This window comes from Balaenoptera acutorostrata, unplaced genomic scaffold, assembly GCF_949987535.1.
Source record: "Balaenoptera acutorostrata unplaced genomic scaffold, mBalAcu1.1 scaffold_1108, whole genome shotgun sequence".
Lineage (NCBI taxonomy): Eukaryota > Metazoa > Chordata > Mammalia > Artiodactyla > Balaenopteridae > Balaenoptera > Balaenoptera acutorostrata.
In genome coordinates, this window is record NW_026645609.1 from 58,064 (window position 1) to 72,367 (window position 14,304).

The window sequence follows — 14,304 nt, forward strand, 5'->3', positions numbered from 1 at the left end:
GCATTGTGATTGTAAATGGATTCCAATAATTTATATGCAGATGGATGAATGGGCAATAGAGCTCTGCAGAGTTTTTTTTAAACTTACCCTTCAGCCTGTTTAGGTGGTAATTAGGTTGTAAACACCTGCAACTAAAGGAAGTACCTCATCAATTTCATTTTATTTTCTTTTAATCCTAGAACAGGTAAAAGAGTTTAAGAAAGTTCATTGACACCTATGCAACGCAAACCCTTTCCAAAGAGGTAGCAACTTTGGTTTTTGAAATACTTATCTGATTTAAAGATTCAACAAGAAAAATTATTTTCTTAATAAACTCAGGCTAGATCTGTTCTGTATGCCTCATTTTCCCAGTAAGAGAAGAGAGAAGAATTGACCATGGAATGGTCATCAGAAATTTGTTCTTTGGAAACATGAGTATTTCTGTGTTATTTGTAAATAAATCATATGACTGATTTGTTCACTCGTTCATTTATCCGTTCACTTTGTTCATACATCCGTTCACTTTGTTCATTCAGTGAAAATCTGTTAAGTCTCTTCCATATGCCAGGCTCTGTGCTAGGTCCAGGTGAGTAAAAAGAAATTAGATAGATTCTGGTTCTATGTCAGATGGGGTAGGCAGCCTTGTGTCTTCCACTGAATGCAGCTATAAAACCTGGACGGAATACACGGAGCAGGTATTTACCATGAAAAGTAAATAGTAGCAGGTGGATTGGAGACAAGACCAGAATTTGAAGTACCACTGTACTGGTGGTGAGCCTGACGCTTTTTTTCCCTCTGGTATCCCCTGGCCTGGCCTCGCCTCAGGGCAGCCCCAGACCTAGAGGTGAGCCTTGGCAAGGATGGAGAATGAAGGCTCCAGGAGACGCTGTTTAGTTCTGACACGAGAAGTGAGAAAGAGGTCTCCTGACATTCAGAGAGAATGGGGAAAATTCCCCATCTTTCTTTTTCCTTCTTTTTCTTTTCCTTAATCTCTCACACGACCTAGACTGTGATGGCCCACAGGTACCTAAAAACTCTGAGGGAGAGGAATCTTCCTCTCCAATCAGAAGAACTGGCCCAAGAGAATAGCACAAACGCCTGTTGCTTTTTTTCTGTCTTCCTGCCATTTGGCCCTTGTAACGATGGATCTGATTCTTTTCTTGATGTTCGATTGCGCATAGCTTTCAAGCCTTACCACTACCCCTTCCCTTTCTGCCACACATCTGGGCAAAACTGATAGAAAGCTCAGATACTCCTTTGTAACTAGCAGGTGGTTCAAACCACGGAGCTCCAGCTCCAGGAATTCAACCCAGCCTCACCCCCCAGCATCAGAAACACCAAGCCGGCCTCCTCTCCTGGCTCTCTCAAGCCATTTTCAGACCAGCTTGGGAGCTCTCCCTGCTCTCTCCAGAATGTGAATAATAAAACTTTTCATACCCTCTTGTTGTATGTGTGGCATTATTGATCTTAATATTCAAACCAAAAAAAAAAACTGGGGATGGGGGTCTATCTCACTCTCACTGAGTGACCCCAACAGCTCCAGACATGGGCACAGTTAAGGGAAATGCACAGCAGATGAGGGTCAAAAAGGGACACTTCAGGGAACCAGAGAGCACCAGGGAGATCTCAGAAGATCTCAGAGAGGAGGCAGCTTGGGGTGCTGCTCAAGTTGTTTAAGAATTTGGGCTTATTCCCAAGCTGTGTATGTGTGAATCTGACCATGAAGAGTCTACGGGAGACTGAGAAATGAACCACGGGAGAAATCACCGCCCACCGTCAGACTGGCCACTAGGTGGTGTACACACCAGATAGATTAGAAGAGCCCTGGGAAGGCTTTGAAAACAGAACTGATATTGAAAGCACCTCCCACAGCAAGTTGGTCAGACCTTGAAGCCTGAAACCAACTAGGTTGATTGCCTGCTAAAACAGAAATGTCAACATTTTATAGGATTCAAACAAGACTCAGAGTCTCATACATAATTTCAAAGTGGCCAGGATACAATCCAAAATTATTCAGCATACCAAGAACCAGGAAAATCTCAACTCTAATAAATATATACAATTGTTAAACTTCATAAACTGTACACAAAAAGTCAGATTTGCTGTATGTCAAAAAATTTTTTAAATTATTACAATTTTAATAATGTCCTTCGCTTACAAGAAGCACACAACCTAGGGCAGGAAATAGAATAAAAATGGATAATGACATAACCTTTCGTAACTGTGATGTTAGAGGTGGACAGGATACTGCGGATGCACAGAAGGATACCTAACCCAATCTGGAGAGCAGGGCATCAGAAGACTGAGCTCAGCTTCTTGCAAACGCAGATGCTTAAGTCTTAAAGAATAAGTAGGCAAAGAGGAGGTAGGTGAAGAAGTAGAAGGTATTCACACCTAAGTAAGGGGCTGCAGGAGCAAAGCAGGCACTGGGAACTATAAACAGTTCTGTTTTGTTGAGGTTCTAGCTGCCAAGTGGGAAGGGGCAGAAAAGAATCTCGGAATGACCAGGATCCAGCCATAGAAGGCTTCATCATATACTACATTTAACCCTCTAGGTCATCCTATCTAGAATCTGATCTTAGTTCTGTCAACATTAACAAAATGGTCATAATGAAATCATGGCACCCCTCTGGGTTTTGGCTTCCTGTGGCAGAAACTATAGGTGTGCCACTGATACCTGTGTGGACCTCTGTTTCCCAGCCTCCTTTGCAGTTGGGTTGGCTGTGGGATGCATTCTGCCTAATGGATGCGAGTGGTAGTGATGAATGGAATACTCAGGGCTTGGATGTCTAAAGTAGCCAGGTGCCTTTCCTCAACCCTCTTCCCTTTTCCCATGGACCTTAGAGGCCATGTGTTGAAAGGACATGCAAGAAGATGGAAGGAGGGCTTCCCTGGTGGCGCAGTGGTTGAGAATCTGCCTGCTAATGCAGGGGACACGGGTTTGAGCCCTGGTCTGGGAAGATCCCACTTGCCGCGGAGTGGCTGGGCCCGTGAGCCACAATTGCTGAGCCTGCGCGTCTGGAGCCTGTGCTCCGCAACAGGAGAGGCCGCGATAGTGAGAGGCCCGCGCACCGCGATGAAGAGTGGCCCCCACTTGCCACAACTAGGGAAAGCCCTCGCACAGAAACGAAGACCCAACACAGCCATAAATAAATAAATAAATTAAAAAAAAAAAAAAGCCCTTGACCCTGCCTCTTCTCCATCAAATCTCTTTAAAAAAAAAAGAAAGAAAGAAAGAAAGAAAGAAGATGGAAGGAATCTGGATCACTGAGTCATCACATGGAGAAGATGCCTGACCAGAAACATCTGCGAAGGAGTTTGCACGAGGGAGCAATAAAGTTTTCTTACGTTAAGCCACTGAGATTTCATGGTTTGTTTATCAGTGCATCATAGTCTAGCCTATCTGATTAATACAGTTTCTTCCTCCGTCTCTTTATCAAGAGCAAGATAGCTGCCCCTCAAAGTCTTTTCCAGCTCCATAAATCCAACTTTTAGATAAGGCTCTCCTCCAGTTATCTGGCTTCTTCCTGGTGCTTTGCCTATATTTCTTGGGATCAGTCCTGCCTATACTCTTCCTTTCCAGGATATTCTGAATCTTGTGTTGGAGAAAGGTCATGATGCCAGAGACACTAGGATTGGATAGGTTCTCAAAGCTCACCTTGTATACCTTACTTTCTAGTGTCTGACCTCTCCAACACCCCTGCTACGTGGTGGTCCAGGGTCTTCTTGAAAATCTCTAGTAACTGGAAACACTGCTCCAACTATACAAAAGTTCTTCCTCCCCAAACATTCTAAATAAGGGGACACACTGACCATAATTCATAATCCCCATGGACTGTGCTTAAATCCCCCTATTTTATTTTTCAAATGAATGAGTAGTAATTCCATTCAAATGAATGAGTTTTAATTCCGTTTGGGACATCTGAGCCTTTTCCTGACCTCTTCCCATCATGACAACAGTTCTTTTTTTCTTTATACAATGAACTATTTATTTGGTGAGAGTTGTATTGCCTCTGTGTGACAGTCCAGAAATTTCTTTTATCCATCAACTCCCTTATCCCCATGAGTAAAGAGCTTTCTTTGAAAGAAGCCTGTCTAGAATGTCAAGGACAAGATCTGATAAGCAATAGTAGTCTTGAAGTTCACATCTTTGGAAGTTTTAAGTCTATCTGTATGTTCATGGGGTTTCTCTGAAACCACAAACATCTTTTAAAAGTCAACACACCTAAACAAGACAACAGAAGGGAACATCTTCATCTGGATGGAAAGTTTTAACATGAAAGCTTTTTGTAGTGAGAGACTCTGATGAGTTGACGAAATGTCTGTTTAGTGCATAATGCTAGATAGTCCTTGAATAATGTCAAGCGCAACCCATAAAAAAATGATAAATTGGACTGCATCAAAATTTAAAACTTTTGCTCTATGGAAAGATTCTACCAGAAGCATGAAAAGACAAGTTACAGATGGGAGAAAACATCTGCAAACCACAAATGTGACGAAGGACTAGCATCTAGAATATATAGAGAACTCGCAAACTCAAGAGTAAAAAATAAATACTCCAACTAGAAAATGGGCAAAAGACATGAATAGACATTTCACCAAATGGTGGCAAATAAGCACATGAAAAGGTGTTTCATTAGCCCTTAGGGAAATGTAAGTTAAAACCACAACGTGCTATCACTACACTAAAATATAAAAGACCGACAACACCAAATGCTGGCGAAGATGCAGAGAAATGGAATCACTCATACATTGCTGTTAGGAATGTAAAAATGGTTCAGCCCCTCTGGAAAAATAGTTCAGCATTTTCTTTAAAAACTAAACATGCGCTAACCATATAACCCAACAATTCCACTCCTGGACATTTATCCCAGAGAAATGACAATGCATGTTTACACAAAAGTATGTACATTAATGTTTATAGCAGTTTATTCCTAATAGTCAAAACCTGAAAACAATCCAGATGGTTAAACAAACTGTGGTACATCCATACCCTGGAGCACTACTCAGCAATAAAAAGGAACAAAATATTGATACCTGCAACAGCCTGCATGAATCTCCAGAGAATTATGCTGAGTGAAAAAAGCGAATCCCCAAAGGTTACATATTGTATGATTACATGTATATCATATCCTTGAAGTGACAAAATTATTGAAATAGAGACTAGATTAGTGGTTGCCAAGAGGTTAAGGAGGGGGTTGGAGTGGGTGGGGAGGTGGGTGGGGAGGTGGGTGTGGTTATAAAAGGCCAACAAGAGGGAAGGATCCTGGTGGTGATGGAAATGTTCCAGATCTTGCATGTATCAATGTCAATAAGGTGGTTGTGATATTGTATTACCGTTTTGGAAGATGTTACCATGCAGGCGAAACTGGATAAAGAGTATAAGGAATCTCTCTGTATTATTTCTTACAACCCATGTATATATAAAAAGATTAACAAAACCACTCCCCATGCCTGGGGTGCAGCCCATACCTGGTAAATTACAATATCGGGAGATGGGAGCCAGGCATCGGTAGTTTTCAAAGATGCCCAGGTGATTCCAATGGGCAGCAAATTTGGGGACCACTGAATTAAGCATTTCAGAAGCCTCCAAGGAGACAATTTAAGAAGAATGAAAAAAAGTTTTCCTAAAGTTCTGTCTGTAGTGACATCTTTGCAAAAGGGAATGACACAGAAGCAGCCTATTACATTTTGACCACAGCCCCAGTCAATTTCAGGGAGAAGCCCTGACCATTTCTGATTCACCTGGCAGGCTCCTAGTCTTGAAGCTTCACAAATTGAAAAATCCAGCCTAAAAGCCAGCATTATTAACCACTTTGCTAATTGGAATAATTTACCAATTTAAAAAAATGTATTTCATAAATAGTTCAATTTCTTCCTAACCGTCTTCAGCCCCCAAATCTTTATTAAATCCAGACTGAAAAGATGAGTTATACAAATGCTGCTAGATGTTCCAGAGCCTGCCCAAGGTGTTACAGGTGTGTGGTTGTTTTTAAACTAACTCTCCGTCCACATCTGGTTTGAATTTCAGAAACTTTTAATATTCATTGCCCTTCTTTCTATGAAATTTGTTGGATATACCACTTAAACTTGCTCTAACAATTAGCCCCTTAGAATGAACTATAAGAAGAAAGGAGAGAGAAAGGGGCTGAATCTCTCTTTTCATTAAATGTGGTCCCAATTTCACCTTTACAGTGAGTCCCGCTGCACTGTTGAGTGGATTTTCAGAATGTTTCTCCATTGCATGTTTCCAAGTATTATCATGCCCTGTTTTTCGGCCTAAGCCTTCTCTTGGGACCTTTTCTTTTAAATTAAAAACATTGTTTAAAATGCATGATCAGAGCAACATTAACGTAATGAGAAAAGGCAGCCTTATCACACAAGATAATCTGCTTTTCCTCAAAGATGCCAGTTTTATTGCATTAAGGGTCGTTTGCTCAAAGAGATCTGAAGAAGACACATGGATTAACTCTGTACATCAAGTCCTCTTTCTCACATGTTTGATTTTTACACTACAAGTACAGTAGTGGCTCCATGGAGGCCGTTAGAATAAGAAAGATGGAGGGGTTTTTTTTTGTTTTTTGTTTTTTTAACACTGACAACACCAAATGCTGATGAGGATGTAGAGGAACAGGAATTTTTTTTTTTTTTTCCTTTGGCTGCACCAGGTCTTAATTGCAGCAGGCAGGTTCCTTAGTTGTAGCATGTGAACTCTTAGTTGTGACATGCATGTGGGATCTAGTTCCCTGATCAGGGATCGAACCTGGGTCCCCTGCATTGGAAGGCGGATTCTTAACCACTACGTCACTAGGGAAGTCCTAAGATTGAGCTATCTTTAATATTTGTTTTTATTTTTTATTCTAAGAAATACTTGGGGGAAGATGAAGTTAGACAAGTATGCTAGTGAATGAATGCAAATCCATTTTACCATTCTTTTACTGCTAAGCAAAAGAGAAGAGTCAGGAGTCATCTCATCCAAAACAGAGGCTCTTCTGGGTTTAAGCATACACAGACACAGAGCGTTAAACTCAGTTAAGGACAACCAATGGAAAGCAAGATGCACACAAACATTACCCCTCACCATGATGGAAAGTTTCCCCGCAGCAACATCTGGCGACTGCACAGTCCAGATTTAAATAGAAGACTCAGAAGCAGGAAACCATACTCAGCCCAGCTCTTTATGAACACAGCTTGTTGCTGAACCAATTTATTCTGCTTCTAATTCACAATTCTCTAGCCCCAACCAAACACCCTCCTTTGGTTCTCAGAAGGCATGGAGCCCTTTCCCCACCGAAGGGCCTTTTTGCTCAGGCCATTCCTGCTACCCACAATGCGGTTCCCCTGATTCCCTGCCTCTCAGACTTCAGGTTTCAATTATAATACCTCTTGCCATCCCCCTTGAGAGTCAGTCGCTAACTCTCAGAGTCCTATTCTAACTCAGACTCCTTTTCCATGGCTTGACATCTGTTGGGCTGTATCCCACAGGCCTGCAAGCCTTGTAGTTGTCTAGCCTCAGGACGGAAGAGCCCAGAGACAGTGACAGAGACATCAGTGGTTTATTGGACATGGGGAATCCTACAAAGGGTCCTGGAGCAACATCCTACCGCATCCAAAGGACAGGACATGGCAACAGTCTTTGCTACTCAGGGGAGAAGGAGGCTACCATTTACAGGGGGGATTGACATCAGGTGGGCTCAGTTACCAGGGACTAATTAAGCCCTATAATTAAGAGGATTGAATAGTTATGTGAGGGAAGCAGGGCCTGGTCAAGCAGGGGATGCACAGAGAGCAGGAGACCAGCCATCTTGAATGGCCTGACCATATAACATCTAACAGATTTGTGAAATTAATAAATGCTTTCTCTGAAAAATTAAAAAATTAATAAATGCTTCCTCCAGCTAAAAGAGTAGATACCATACCATTCCTCAAGACAATTTTAGTGACTAATAAAAATCGACTACATTTTTAATTAAACACACCCACCCATATGATAACCAAACACAAAGACTATAGTGATTAGCTCAAGCCATTCAGGATCTGAGACCACCTTCTAATGATGACATGCAGGTTACCCATTTAAGCAGGTGCCATGCTGAGTGACCTGTGACCCAGACCTGACCACTCTTCACAGCTGCTCCCTTCTCCAAATACTTCCACGCATCTATTCTCTGTCCCATTCACCCATTCAATAGGCATCTCTACTGCCTTATGAATCTTACCAACCTCTTAAAGTAGATTTTAAACTCTTGGAGAGCAAGAACCACTTTTAATGATAATAGCAAACACTACTGAGTATTTCCTCTGTGCCAGTCATAATGTTTTGTGCTTTCCTCTCTTAATAAAATATGCAGTGGAGCCATGATAGGAGCCCAGGCAGAATGACTGCAGAGCCTGCATGCACACTCTTTTCTATAACCTGGATCTGACACTTCTCAGCTGTGTGCATGACCTTTGGCAAGTTGCCTCAGTTTCCTCCTCTGTAAAATGGGGATGACACTATCTACCTCGGAGGGTTATTGGGAAGATTAAATGCTTAGAAGGTGGCTGGCCCACAATACTCATTAAATGTTAGTTACTATCATTATGGTTTATAGTAAAGTGCCAAATTCCAGGAAACCTCTCAGTCCCAGTAGCACGGAAAGTCCTGTGTTCTTGGCAAAAGTTCAAAATGAGTCCAGATGGCAGGGCTAGGACAGGGAGTCAGCGGTACCTTGTTCACTCTCCACTGCCTGTCTCTTTCAGAGCCCACCTTAAAATCCCCCCTTATGTCCTGTAATTGACCTTTTCTCCCCATCACAACATTTCAGGAAACTGTACTCCTTAGTCAACAGGTTGTAGTGCAGAAATTGTTACCTTTTTGGTACATTCTTTTTTTTAAATTAATTAATTAATTTATTTATTTTTGGCCACATTGGGTCTTTGTTGCTGCCCACAGGCTTTCTCTAGTTGCTGAGAGCGGGGGCTACGTTTTGTTGCGGTGCGGGGGCTTCTCATTCCGGTGGCTTCTCTTGTGGAGCACGGGCTCTAGGCGCGTGGGGTTCAGTAGTTGTGGCTCGCAGGCTCAGTAGTTGTGGCTCACGGACTTAGCACCTCCGCGGCACGTGGGATCTTCCCAGACCAGGGCTCGAACCCCTGTCCGTTGCACTGCAGGTGGTTTCTTAAACTACTGCGCCACCAGGGAAGTCCTCCTACATCCTTTTACTCAGACCACCGCCCTGTTTTCTAAGAGGAAACCATTTGGAGTTTGATAATAACTCTAACAAGGTTTAAAACGCCTCGCCTACCTGAATGAAACTAGAGCATCTAGTGCCCCCTGCTGCCGTTTGTAGGAAAGGCAACCAAATAAGAAAAGCTGGATTCTTTGACAGCGAACTTCTGCTTATCAAGGTCTAAAAAGAAATCGGTATAAATATCCTATAACTGAAGTTAGATCCCCGTTTCACCTTTTCTTGAATTCACCCCCTTGAAATTCAGTTGTTTACTCTGCCTCTGCCAAAAAATGACTCTTGCTTAATTATACTGAGAAAACTCATTTACCTTTGCTTTCCTTGAATTTGATTGTAGCTGTTTTGACTTGGGGATTTGTACTGGTTTTGTTTTACTCTTGGCTTGTGTTCATTTCCGTGAAGCCCGAGACCCGCGCGCGGGGCGAAGGCTGAGGCGTCAGCCGGCGGACTTAACCTCCGCGGGCTCGACGGGCCTCGAGAACCCTCTGAGACGCCCGGGCTCCGCCGCCTTCGAAGACGCCAAACTTCCCAGGATTCTGAGAGCTCGCCGTCAGGGTCAACGGGACGCCGGCCCAGGGCTGAGTGTCAGGCGGGTTCAGCCAATGAGCATGCGCTTTAGGAGAAGTGGGCCCGCCCCAGCGGACTTGGGCCTTATAAGCTGTCGCTCCGAAGCGCTCGCGGAAAGATGTTCGGTCAGTTGTCGAGCGCGGGTCCAGCGCCCGCCAGCGGTCTCCGCGGCGTCCTCGGCGGGGAGGGGACAGCCGGCTCTGCCCCGCGCGTCAGAAGCAGGTGAGGGCGAGTAGCCCGTGGAGACGACGCGCCTGGCCGAGAACAGGCACGGGGCCGCCTCGAGAACCCGCCCCGAGAACCCGGCAAGAGCGAGGAGGGAGCGGGTAGGGGCTGGGGAGCTGGCGGGAGTCGCTGGGTGGCTTTGGGCGCAGTCCCCAAACCGCCTGGCCGAGAGGGTAGGTGGCCGGGAGCAAGGTGTGATCTCGGACTGGGTCTGAGCCAGGTCCGGCCGCGCCCTACCCAGGACCTCCATCCTCCCCTCCCGCTGGGAACAGACTCGCTGTGTGACCGCAGTCTCTGCCCCAGGAGGGCCAAGTTCCTTGACAGCAACATCCGGGCACACAGGAAGATAGGGATGGATGATAGCACTTTGATAGGAGGGTGTCTTCCAGTTGTGGCCTCCGCCGTGGCCAGGTTGCCCTTTCTTTCCCCTGCCAGCCTGGAGGGGCTGTGGAGTTGAGATCTCAGTAAGGAGGTGGTATAAATTTGTTAACGTCTTTCCAAGGTACAATCTTTCATACTTAGGGTGCGTGGGAGTGGACTTTTGCTGCTGGATGGTGGCTTTATTTGTAATCCTTCCAGTGAAAGCTTTGGGAGATCTCGCCCTACCTTAGCTCATGGATTTCTAGTAAGACATTCAAAGCTCATGGCTTCCTTGTAAGACTTCTTGTGGCCATGTGTCTCACCCGACCATTTCAGAAAATTGTTCATTGGTGGCATGAGCTGTGATACCAGCCTGGGGATTAACTGTTGTGCTTTGTATCAGAAGAGTGCTAGTTTAATTTTTTTTTTTTAAACATTGTGAGAACTGTGACCATGTTTTCTAAGAGGTCAGATAATGAAAGTGAGAACGTTTATACTACTCACGCAAGCATGATCCCATCACCGAAAAAGAAGGCTAAACGACTGTGTTATTTTAACGACAAATGGAAGGACACATATAATTGGATCAGGGATGTAAATAACCCACCCAGAGCATCCTGCACACTGTGCGGGAAAGAATTTGGGATTGGGCATGGTGGAGAACGGGACGTGAAAGGGCATTTCGAGACAATCTAACAAGTCCAGAATGAGACAGGCAAGTGCCTCCAAACCAACCAAAGGTGTTGTCTTTTTGGGAAATGAAATCAGCATTCACCCAAAAGTAGCAGCTGGTGAATTAGCATGGGCGTCCTACACAGACAGACATGCCTTGTCCTATGGATGCCATGATTGCTCTATGAAACTGAGTCACTTTTGCTGATTCAGAGGTTGTGACCAAAATATTCTGTGGGCAAACAAAAGGAGAAATTTTGATAACAGATGTGTTGGTCCCTTACAGTGTAGAGCTGATTTTGTCATCTCTCACCAACCATCATGCTTTCTATAGTATATCACCTGCAAGTCATGCACCAAATCATGGCAACAAAAAAATGTTCTTTCTAGCTCTCAGGTACTTTGACTTGAAAAATGGAGTTTCAAATCGTCTTCTGGATTTCTATGAGGATTTTAATGAAACTGCCGAAATCATAAAACAAAAGGCTGTTGGTATTTTGCCCAAATACAAACTAGACTTAGCTCATCTATCTGCATATTCGTCAGATAGCGCAAATGCAAATTTTGGCAAATTCCACTCAGTCTGTAAACTTCTTTCCAAATAAAATAAAAAGATCTTACATATTCGATGCTCTGCACATCTTGTATACAGCACTGCTAAAAAGAGTTGTGATTTGCTTAAATGTATATTGAGACTTTCATAATGAAAGTTTTGGGTCACTTTTCAGTTTCCTCAAAATGTGCAGAAGCACTTAGTGAGATTTTTGCCTTTATAGAGATGGAAGGAGATAACCTCTTTAGACACATGCCTACCAGATGGCCAACACGGCTGGCAGCCATAGTAAGGATGCTAAAATGTTGGCCTGCCGTAAAATCGTATTTTCGAAGTGTGGGGCAAGAAGGATGTCCTTCTTTGATTTGGAAATATATTGAGGATGAGAATGGAGAAGAGGATCACAGCAGAACAGAAATTTATATGTTGTTTCTCCAGAACTGTTTGATGATCTTTGAAGGGACCATAAGGAGTCCTGAAAAGGGTGAACTGACTGCACCTGAGCTGTTCGATGTCATGTATAGGTTGAGACAAACACTCACACAGCGGAAAGGTGATTCATTTTTGGGAAATAAGACTGCTTCCGAACTGGAAAAAAATGTCACTAGAACAGGGCAACCAAGTTAAACAGGACTTTCTTAATTTCTTCACTGAAACTGTAATTTATTTGGACTCTAACTTCGATTTCACCAGTTCAAATTATCTCTGTGCTTTAAAGCCATTTTCCCTGAGGAGGAGATGTTTAACTTACCATGACATCCAGCGTGCTTCAGGGTGTTTAAAAATGACAGATGTTGCAACCACGAATAGCCTGTATGATGAATTTACAGATGCAAAGGACCTGATTGACAAGCAGCTGGACTGTCACAAGCCTGTGGATACAAAGTAGGTGGACATTTCTGGAGAAATAGAAACGAATTCCTGCAAATCTAAAAGCTTGCTGTTGCTAGTAAGTAAAATCCTAAGTATTCCATGCTCAGACACTTCTATTGAGAGGAGATTTACCTTAATGTCATCACATTGGACTGATCCAAGGAATCAGTGTAATGTGGGCGTGAGAGCAGAGCTGCAAGTCACAGTGAATTTGACCTTTGACCGTATCCAGTTTTACCACTACATCAAAGAGAAGAAGGATGTCCTAAAGGCTGCAAGCAGTTCAGAAAAGTGTTATTGCAAAAGAAGACAGAAAGAAGGAAAATATCCTACTGTATCATGGGGCAGAAAGAAATATGTCATTTTTTAAAGTAAAGATAGGAAATATCTGTTTAATCTTATTCGTATTTTCCTTTTAAAGTCTTACATTATGTATATTATTTTGATTTACGTATTTGTATTTAAAATATCCATAGCATATGAGTACATGTATTAAGATATTTGTTCAAAATTTCTTTTACTGATGAGCAGAGAGAGGCCTAAATGGTAAGTAATCATGTGGGATCTGAAGAGAAGAATCGAGGACCTGAAACAGGCTTTGTTTGTTGGTTTGTTTGCTTAAAACTCAGTAAGTCCCTTGTGACTTTGGTTTTTATGAATCAATCTTCCAAAGCCAGGGTGCTCCTGGAAGAATGGATACAAACTGAGTTTCTGAACATTTGAAAATGAGGACCAGGCTCAGGACCACAGAGCACTCACTGAGGCGCAGACGTCCTTGGAGGTCCTGCCTGGGCTCTCAGCCTTGCCTTCCCTTTATCCAAGTCCACCAAATACAACTTAGGAAACCCTGCATCACTAGAGACTGGGAGTTCTGCAAATCCAAGGAAGGCTGAGGATAGAAATCAGAAGATCTGAGAACTTGGATGGGAAAAAAGTTTCTGTATTCACCAACGTCGAAGTAAAATTTAGCATTTCTTTCCATTAGGAAAATTGGCAGCAAACCACAGCAGTACTAGAACCTGTGACTGTCATCCCCAGGAATCACAGATATTCACGTTACAGACACCTCAGAGTATTGTTTATGTGCACAACTACTTGGAAATTATGGTAATTATTAAAACCCACTTCTAGATCTCATAATTTAATAATGAAGCACATCTTATATCACAGATTTAAACGTTTAATACTTTGATAACTTTATTTCAATAAAATTGGCTTCCTTGTCAATCCTACATATTTTATCTTGTACATTTGTCCAGACTGCCAAAGGGTTGATGTCACATTGGAAGTTAAGAATATGCTGTGGATCATGAGCAGACAGCTTTACAAAGAGGTGGAGGTGAATAGGCTTTACTGCACCCTCGTCTCGTTCTCTGTCTAAGCTGGAGGCGTGTGAGTTGAGAGGACAGTGGCCCTTTTGCCTAAGAACCTTCCTGTTCCCACATGTTGTTCACCTTGCTCTTTTCGATTTAGGTGAAAACGCCTTGAGTAGGAATACCACGAGGCTGTTTTCAGTCTCTAAGACCTCAGTGACAGGGGTGGAAGGGATCTCAGCATCTTATAAATCCAGGCACTGGGGTCCAGGGGGAAGTTATTTACTTGGGGGGGGGGTGGTTCATATTAGTTAAAGACACTGAGGCATCCCAAGAAGGTTTTTGGTTTTATTCAGGTTAGGGAAAGTGTCCTGGGAGTCTGTGGGGGTGGGGGGGGAGAGAGAGAGAGAGACAGAGTGAGAGCATGCACCCGCAAAGGTGCCAGCGTGCCCTGAGGTAAGGATGGGCAAAGAAGGGGATGAGAAGGAGAGCTGGGAGAACTTGGAGCCAAAGTTCAGGATACCACTTCCTCCAT

At 43.4% G+C, this 14,304-nt stretch overlaps 2 long non-coding RNA genes across 3 annotated transcripts in view; one reads left to right on the forward strand and one right to left on the reverse strand.

Moving 5' to 3' along the window:
- The window catches only part of LOC130706636 (uncharacterized), a 65,854-nt gene extending 56,129 nt beyond the window's left edge, over positions 1–9,725 (reverse strand). For both annotated transcript variants that reach the window (XR_009006823.1, XR_009006824.1), the window contains exon 1: positions 9,517–9,725. This is a non-coding gene — a long non-coding RNA (uncharacterized LOC130706636). The remainder of the gene's footprint in view (positions 1–9,516) is intronic.
- Positions 9,726–9,859: 134 nt separating this feature from the next.
- On the forward strand, positions 9,860–13,688 carry LOC130706635 (uncharacterized). The gene is made up of 2 exons (XR_009006822.1): positions 9,860–9,995; positions 12,414–13,688. It is a non-coding gene; the product is annotated as an uncharacterized LOC130706635 (long non-coding RNA).
- The last annotated feature ends 616 nt before the right edge of the window (positions 13,689–14,304 follow it).